The 8,968-nt window shown below is 50.9% G+C and overlaps 1 pseudogene across 1 annotated transcript; it reads right to left on the reverse strand.

Moving 5' to 3' along the window:
- Nucleotides 1-4,072: 4,072 nt before the first annotated feature.
- On the reverse strand, nt 4,073-8,484 carry LOC311526306 (putative G-protein coupled receptor 34; annotated as a pseudogene). Its single transcript has 2 exons — nt 5,657-8,484; nt 4,073-4,315 (listed from the first exon to the last, which is right to left on the reverse strand). The product of its transcript is annotated as a putative G-protein coupled receptor 34 (transcript).
- Nucleotides 8,485-8,968: the final 484 nt, after the last annotated feature.

Consider the following 8,968-nt stretch of genomic DNA (forward strand, 5'->3'; position numbering starts at 1 on the left):
TATACAGACAAACAATAGGGAAATGGGGACTACAGAGATAGAACAACACAGAAATGAGGATTTCACATTCTAGCTATTGATAAGTGAGTTCTTGCCAGACAGGATGCTATCAAACTAAATTTCCTTTTACATCTTCTAGGCACTTCCCTTTCTCTGGAGGCGATAGGCATTATCAGGACAGGATTGTATTCCTAACAGCCCAATAGCACCTTCTTTCAATGTGACTAGTTTGGAATGTGAGGATGTGACCGTTCGCTTCCCAGCTTATGGCTGTCTCTGCTGCTTAGCCAAAGGCCTTAGCCTAAGAACAGGGCCTCAGACAGGCAGTCAGTGGTTTTGATTCTTGATTCTTTTATACCTCTATAACTAGCTAAGTGATAAGAATACACCTAAATTCTTAGTATAGGCTTTGCAGACAGGCCTGAATATCTATATCCTAACATAAATATATGTAAGTGCTGTGTGTTAAGCCGAAGCTGTGCTGCAGGGTGTAGTTAGTAAGCTGTGGTGTACGGTTCTTTGGGGAACAGCGGGTCTGCTAATTGTGAGAGTGTCCACAGGAGCAGGGATGCTTGGAGGACTTGGGGTTTGGAGTGTGCCTAGTGCTAACCTATAAAGGGAGAGCCTGTTTTATTATCCCTGGAGTTTTGGCTCTCTGTTCTCCCCTAATACTAGGGGATCTTTAACTTCTGTCAGGTCAGAAGGCTGGAGATGGGCATGAGAGGCCACAAGTCAAGGTCTCCTCTTGACCTGCAGCATTCCCCAGTACCAGACTTAAGGTGACCTGACTCTCACCTGTCCCAAATGATCTCACAAGAGAAAATGTAGTCATCTCTTCAGTTAGAAATTCCTATTGCGGCCATCACTGCACCTGTGCATCCTCCATCGCTAGAACTGTTCCAGAAAGTGACTAACACCCCAATTCTGGGTTGGTCCACACTGTGTCTCCTCCATTAGCAGTGGGGTTACACCCTGCACATTGGAGGCAGAATTTGGGGGTAAGCCTTAAATTCTAAAGGACTAAATTTAAGCAGGTTAGAAACTAGCACAACTACGCTGCAGTTGGTAGAAATGGGCCCATTTACCCCAAAGCTGAATTTGGCTGAAAGAATTTAACTATAGAGAATTCATGTAATACTTCTCCCTTCTCTATTAAATGAAGCAGCAGACACTTCATTGTGCAATATCAGGTGTACACTAGAACCTTTCCAGTATAGCAGTGTCAGTAAAGGGTGTGATCTTGTTTTTTGGCAACATTTCTGTGCTGATGGAAGTCCTAGTGTAGACCCAGTTGTACAGCATAAAAGTGCTTTTGCCAGTGTAGCTTTTTTCATTCACCAAACCACTTTAAACTATGCTAGCGCCTGCAATTAGTTGATCAAACTTGTCACATTTTCTATTGTCAGTTGCATGCACCGATTCCATTCCCAGCCAACATAGTCCCAGGGTTAGCATTTGGCCAATTGAATAGGAAGCTCACAGCCGACAGGGTACTAGTGGAAGTGTTCAGGCTATGACAAGAGCATGGACTTCTGATCCTGTAATATGTTGCAACAGGGAAGAGCTTTGGTTTAAGTTCTCAAAACCAAGACAATCACAGACTCTAATGTCCCATGCACCTTTTACAATATTGACCTTTAAAGGTGACCTGCAAAGGAAAAGCAAAATCAGCAAAATTGTTGGCTTTTTTATGAGAAGTAAGAAAGGCTCACGTTTCCCTCACCCTGCAAAAGAAGAGGACATTGTTCTACTTTTTTTTTTTTTTTTTAAACTATGTTAGAAATTCAAGTCTGGTCTGGCCTGTTTTTCCTAAAAGCCTATACCACACTGCCTAGGCCCATGCTGCCCCACTTCTCCTCTTCAAGTCACAAGAGGGAGCGTGGTCTAGCAGTGAAAGCAGGGGACTAGGAGTTCTGGATTGTATTTCTGGCTCTGCCACAGACATGCTACATGACCTCAAGCATGTCCCTTGGCCTCTGTGTTAGTTTCCCACAGATAGTAGTTACCTACAGTAGAGGGGTGGGTGGAGCTTAGCATATTAATGTAGCACAACAAGGTAAGAATTGCCACACTGGGTTATACCAACAGCCCAGGATACTGAGTCCAGGACCAAGTTCACAGGGACATGGAAGAAATGCAGCACCTCGCCTGGATTTTTGTGTTGCTGTGGAATGGACTTCTGCCTTGATTAACAGTAGTTGCTTGAAAATCCTTGTGAACACAGGGGTGGAAGGGCCGGGGTGTACCTATTGCGGGTGTTGGGATGGGTGGGCCTACAACTGAAGATCTGCTCCCTCAACCAAGGGGAGAAACCATTGAACCTAGGCCACCAATGAATTCTGGGGACAACCAAGGGAAAACCAGGATCAGAGGCCAAAAAATCAGGGCTCCAGCCAGGGACACTGAGCAGAGAACCCCTGACAGTGCCCAACGCTCCTCCCAGGTGGCTAAGGAGTCATTGGAACTCTGCTCACAGGTGTGATTTGATGAGGGACCAGAAATAGAACCCCCGCCCCATCCTCCTGCTGGAGCGATGGTTGGTGCCAGGAGGAGGTCAATGAGGAGGTCTTAATACTTTGTGGGGCCACATGTAGGGCGTGCCAGGATCAACAGGGGAGGGGGAAAGCGCTGGAAGAGGGGTTGCAGCCTGACACACCCTTGGGAGATGTGTGCCAGGGTCTCCCCCTTGGCGCAGAAGGGATGGGTGTCAGGAGAGTCCATGGACCATGTGAAGTATGGATCCGTGCTCACCAACCAATATCCACGGCAGTCTGTGGAACCAGAACACTGGAGTTCCTGGCCCTGGGCAGGTGGCAGCATAGCCTGCAATTGGGGGTCGGGGCAGGAGACGAGGGCAAGGAAGTGGATGGCATGAAGCTCAAGCATGTGCAGATGTTCTCAGGGCATGGTTCAGAGGTGGCCTAGCTGGTATTGTGTCGGGGGTAGCTGGGAGAGCTTTCCTAGCAGGGGGCCTGGTGACAAGCTCTAAGTGGCCTGGGGTGAGGAGTGGGTGGGGAGCGCCCTCTCTCAGGACCCATTTGGGATAAGCAAGAGCAGTGTGGGTTAAGGCTGCCCTCACCTCTAGGAGCACACAACTGGGGAAAAGCAGAATGGGCAACCCCATGCCCTGGCTGAATGCCATGGGGTCCACCCAGGCCCTCCAACTGTAGTCCAGGAGGTCTCCAAGTCTGGTGACGTGCCAGGGCCATCCTCCAGTGGCCCAAGGAGGCGCCACCACCTGCACACAAAGGTGTGAGGCATGTAGCAGGGTTCTGTGCAGCACTCCTCCCCTCGGCACCCACTAGGGACCTAATTACCAAGCATAGCTTCCAGGTCCTGAGGAGGTCCTGATAAAAAGACAGGAAGAGACCTTTCAGGTGGAGATAAAGGAGCTGCCAGTCACATCATAGCCCTTGGAGGTGGTGGAGGAAGGTGTGTGCCTGCAGGCTCCATGCCAGACCCAGGACATAATGGAAACAAAGGCAAAGAGGCATTGAACTGGTTGAATTCTGCATGTACTGCCTGCAAACCCCCAAGGACTAGAGGGGAGGATGCTCACTTCAAAGAAGTAGCTGCCCCACACCATATCCTGTTTCCTTTACTATAAACACACACAGCTGTGGTGCAACGTGCTGACGGAGGTAGGACTGCAGCTTGCCTGCAGCTCAGCCCTTGGGCGCTACCTTCTCTGTGTTGGTGCTTTCACCTTGTATCCAGAGAGGGCTCTGTAGCAGCTGGGGCAGCTTCCTTCCCCCAGGTCCAGTCAGGACTTCCCCAGACTTGTGAGCATCACAAATGCTTTGCTGGTGCTAGTGTAGATTGGGCCCAGCTGTCACCACCACAGTCACCTACAGCCACGCTCAGAACAGGATTGGATGCAAGTTGGTAAAAAGGCCAGCAGCTGGTCTACCCTGGAGCCCACAGTGTCGCTATCCCTGGTGTGACAAGTTTCCTACAAACCTCTGTATACACACAGCCCAATACAGGGTGGCAGAATGGGAGCTGGGTGGGGCACTCGAACCCCCACAATGGAAATATTGGGGAGTCTGATTAAATTAAAAATTAAAATTCTTTAATCCTGCCCTGGTTCTGTGATGGATTTACTGTGGTTTAGAGCCCCCTGGTTCCTCAGAAGAGCTCTCTTCAGCTTGCCTTGGATGGTGCATAGCACTGCTTTCCTGAAGCTGCTGGACAAGAAGAAAATCACGGGGTCCAGGCAGCTGTTGGGGGCCGAGATGCAGAGAACAAGCTTGCTGGTGAGGTGGAGAGCCTGCTTCCACTGTGTGCTGGAGATGACATCCAGCTGAGCCAGGATGTATGTGTAAGTGGGGGAATAGTCCCGCTATTGTGGGGAACTTTCCTGGCTTCTGCACTACCCTGGTGAAATGGGCTAGAGAAAGGATCTGAGTCCTCGCTCCCACTTCCTTTACCCAGTGGCCTCCCTGCCCTTGAGGACTCCCCTTCCACTCTCTGTCTGGCAGAGTCCTCGTAACCCCAACAAGGCTAGGCCCAGGATTCCGTGGGGGCTCGACCCCCAACCATGCTGTGGTCACCTAGGACAGGGGCTAGGGTGTCCCCACTCCGGGGTGCTCTCTCTGCACTGGGCACTTCTCCGACCCACTGACCATTACATACAAGTTAAAGCAAAAGCAAGTTATTTAATCAACGATAAATTTTAATACGGAAAAATGGGAAAGGCTAAAGGAAACACATCAACCAGCTCTGTGGCAGGGAACATCACAAACAGTGTCTCTGGAATGTCAGGGCACTTCACAGTCTGTTCCTTGTAAGTCCCAGGCTGCCTTCTCAGGCCCTGGCTGTGCTGTAGGGACGCTGTGGGTTGGACACTTGCTCTGGTGGTGGCCACACGCTCTCAGGCTCTAAGTGGTAGGACCCTTCTTCCCAGTGTCACCCCGCCCTGTCGGGGTTACGATCCAAGCCTGGCCTGCAGAGCCTCTTGGCTGAGGCGTCTCCCTGTGCTGGGCCTGCTGCCCAGGGTCCCCCTCGCTCTCTCCCAGCTGCTCACCGCACCCAGCTACAGACTGCTCCAGCCCCAGCTCCACCACTCTGTCTCAGCACTGCTGCTGCTGCTCTGCCTCCAGCTCCCTGAGCTGCTTCTCTGGCCCCCTGGCTCTGGTTGCTGCAGCTCTGCTCCCAGGACAGGTCTGCTCTGCAGGCTGCTTCTGTCACTCTGCTCCCAGCACTGACCGGCTTCGTGGGCTGCTTTTCTGGCCCCTCTGGCTCTGGTTGCTGCAGCTCTGCTCCCAGGGCAAGTCCGCTCTCTCTGGGCTGTGCCTCTGGCTTTGGGGCTGCAGCTCTGCTCCCAGGACAGGGTCTGCTCTCTCTGGGTCTGGCACAGCTCTGCTCCCCAGCTCAGCTTGGGCCCCTGCTTTCTCCTTAGCTCGGCCCCACTCTGTCTGACCCAGGCAATTCCAGCTCACATGCAGGACGGGACCTCCCTGGCCTCCTGACTCTGATTAGCCTGCCCGCCCTGTCATTCAGGCTGATGTGGAGCATTGGCCTCTCCCCATTGTTCCTGGGGGCTGTCAGTCTCAGGGTTCTGATTCCCCATCGACACTTCCCCCTTTTTAGTACTGGGAGCTAGCAACTAAAACACCCCCACTGAATGTTAGTAAGGGGGCAACAGTCCCCTTACATATGGCATGCGGACAAAGTGATAGGGGGCAAAGCACACAGTGAAGATGACCAGGACCACAAAGGTCTTTGTGATGGACCTGCTGCTTGTCCTTCTGCTCTGCTGCTGAGCTTTCCCTGAGGAGACATTGTGGAGCTTGGCAGATATCTTGCCATAAAAATAGAGGAAGAGAGGCAGGTGAATGAAGAAGGTGGCCACAGAGACCATGTTGAGGGCTGCCCCCAGTGGGCGTTTGCTCCTGCAGTGGAAGCAGTTGTCGGCATAAGGCCCCTTTTCTCTAGTCTTGAAAAAGAAAGGCAGCGTGAAAATGGCATAGGCCAGCCAAACCACCCTCGCAGCTACTGTGGTGCAAGGCAGGGTGTGGATTTTAGGCTGCTGGAGAGGTCAAATGATCTTCAGGTAGCGGTCCAGACTGATCAGGCTGAGGAACATGATGCTGACATACATGTTGAGGTAGAAGAAAGCACCAACTACCGTGCAGAGGATCAAAGGGCTGCTCTGGTTTTGATAGGCCACCCGGAAGGGTAGGCAGAGGGAGAGCAGGAGGTCTGACAAAGCTAGGTTCCTCATGTACACTGTGATGGAGGTCTTCCTCTGCATGTGGCGCCAGAACACCCAGAGGGCCAGCATGTTGCTGAGCAGGCTGATGATGAAGATGAGGGAGTACATCACAGGGAGTGTCACTGCAAGGAAGCCATCTTGGATCTCACAAATGAAGCTATTTGTCTGAGGCTGTGTGAACTCAGTGGCAGGAAAAGGAGTGCTCCAGGAGCCCATCATCTGCACTCCAGGTGTCTGGAAAGACAAGGGAAAGTTTGGTTGTTTGAATCCACATACTTATTCGTTCATTCACTTACCGGGTGAGGGGTGTATAGTTATTCATTCCTCATATTTAAGTGTCCATCACTGTGGTGTCTGGGTGCACTGTGGCATCTGGATGCACTGTGGCGTTAAAAACCGAACGTCATTGGCAAAGCCAGCACACTAGGCACTGGGCCAAGGACCTGTAGGGCCAGAAGCACAAGTCCATACAGCTTGAGCTAAAGAGCCAGCCCCTGCATGCAGCTTCTGTGACACATCCACACCGTCTCTCCCAGAGCAAGCCACACACCGCACTGCTCATTGGATTATGGTTACAATGAAGTGCCTGTGGGGAAGGCCCTGTCCTCCTCAGCAGAGTGGCCCCTTCTGGGTATTCTGAGTCCTGCCTCTGGGCGACAAAGGGGGCCTTTTGACCCCTTTTGCTCTTGCTCTGTAGTGCAGGCTCCTGTCCCAGATGGGATGCTGGGCTCGAGGTCCAATCCACTCTAGCAAGTCCTTTGTTCTTATTTTGGAGGTGAGATTTACTCAGCAGAGACGATGCGTATCCCATGGATCTCAGGCAGAAGCAACCAGTGAGAGAGCAGCATCTTTTTGAGGCTCATAAATTGGGGACAGCTTACATGATGGTCCTACATAGAGCCCCATCAGTTCAGTGCCTATGAATTCATGATGCAGACTAAGACCTTATTAATAGATGTGAGACCGCCTTGCTGCGGGAGGCTGGGTCAAGACCTCTAGAGTTTAACAGGGCCACAATCACAGAGCTGCTAAACTCCAGTACCATTCTCCTCCCCTCACCTTGGAAACCACAACTCCGTATCGTTATTCTCTATTCTCCTCTCTGCAGCATCTCTCATTTAATTTCTGTAGGCCCACTCCTCTCCGAATGCCCAGTGATGCTCCTGGTGAGGATGAAGATAAAGGAGCACATCACTGGGACTAAGAGGCACTTGCAAGGAGAGCAGCAGATCATGCAGGTATCACAGTGTTTGCATTCAGATTGCACAGATTGGTTAGCTGTGAGCATTGTTATCCCTCCCACCGCTCAACTTGCATTACTCAGCTGGTGATTCTGAGTGCAAGACAGCATTTATAATTTGCATGCTAGTAATGGCTAGAAGTCCCAGCTACCATGGGACTCACTGCACTAAGCACTGTGCAAACACATGGTGAGAGAATCTCTGCCCCAGAGCGTCTGCAGTCTACCTAGATCAGACAGACAAAGGGTGAGAGAATGGAAGGGTTGTTATTCCTGTTTTATCAAGGGGGAATCTAAAGCCCAGCAGCACCCTAAACATCAGCACCCAGCAGCACCTTTGTGCAGCACCCTGAACATCAAACCTTTTCATTATAAAACTCTCTGACAATGGCCAATGCCAGGTGCCCCAGAGGGAATGAACAGCACAAAGGAACCTACACGAAAGGACAATGTATAGCACTGAGTTTACTGTTTGCTCTTCATGCATCAATCTGTCTGTCTCTCTTTCTCAGATCACCAAGGTTGGCAGTGCTGGTTGGGCTCATGCTGTGTGACGGGTCCTCAGGGCTGACAGCTGCAGTACACCAGAGAATTTTTCAGAGGGTCTCTGCTCTCAGATACTGTTCAGACCTGGACATGCGAACCCTGGGGTGGGAAAATAAAACTGAGCTCACTTGCTAAGGGATGCAATGCACAGAGGATCACCCATCCTCTGAAAGGGAGCATGTGCAAAGGAATGCATACAGGAGAGTGTACAGGTTGGTGTGTATCTGCACATGCTCTGATAGAGTTGGTGTGTAAATGTTCATGCATTTCAGTTCAGATGTGTGTAAATGTACATGCATTGCAGATGTAAACATGCTTATAAACCTGTGAGCCTGCCTGTATGCATGTGTATGGGGAGGGTCTATATATTCTGAGATTCCATGGCTGTGAAATTCCACTGCCCATGAATTGTACTCAGTGGAGTCTGAGCTTTAATTTAAAAGTAAATTTCTGACCCTTAGGGTTATGAGGAAAATCTTCAAAACAGGAGCTAGCTGTGAACCAGTGTGTGACATCTCCCTGAGCCTGCAGCCAGACAGCTGCCCCACTAGCTCTGCAGTGTACGGAGTGCCGCATTCATCCCAGTGGGGTGTTGACACAGAATCTGGACGACAACAGCCTTGCCAGTGTTTGCTATTTCACTGCTGAGTGTTTTAGCAGAAACTTTCCTGGAATGTGCTTATCTGTGGCTGCTGGACAGAGTGATGAATCCTAGGGCATGCTGGCTCACCAGCTGCTGACACAACTCTGGTCTACACTAGGAGATGAGGTCGAATTTAGCAGCGTTAAATCAATTTAACCCTGCACCCGTCCACACGACGAAGCCCTTTTTTCGACTTAAAGGGCTCTTAAAATCGATTTCCTTACTCCACCCCCAACAAGGGGATTAGCACTGAAATCAGCCTTGTTGGGTCGAATTTGGGGTACTGTGGATGCAATTAGATGTTACTGGCCTCCGGGAGCTA

Source organism: Lepidochelys olivacea (assembly GCF_965140295.1).
Source record: "Lepidochelys olivacea isolate rLepOli2 genome assembly, chromosome: 9".
Classification (NCBI taxonomy): domain Eukaryota; kingdom Metazoa; phylum Chordata; order Testudines; family Cheloniidae; genus Lepidochelys; species Lepidochelys olivacea.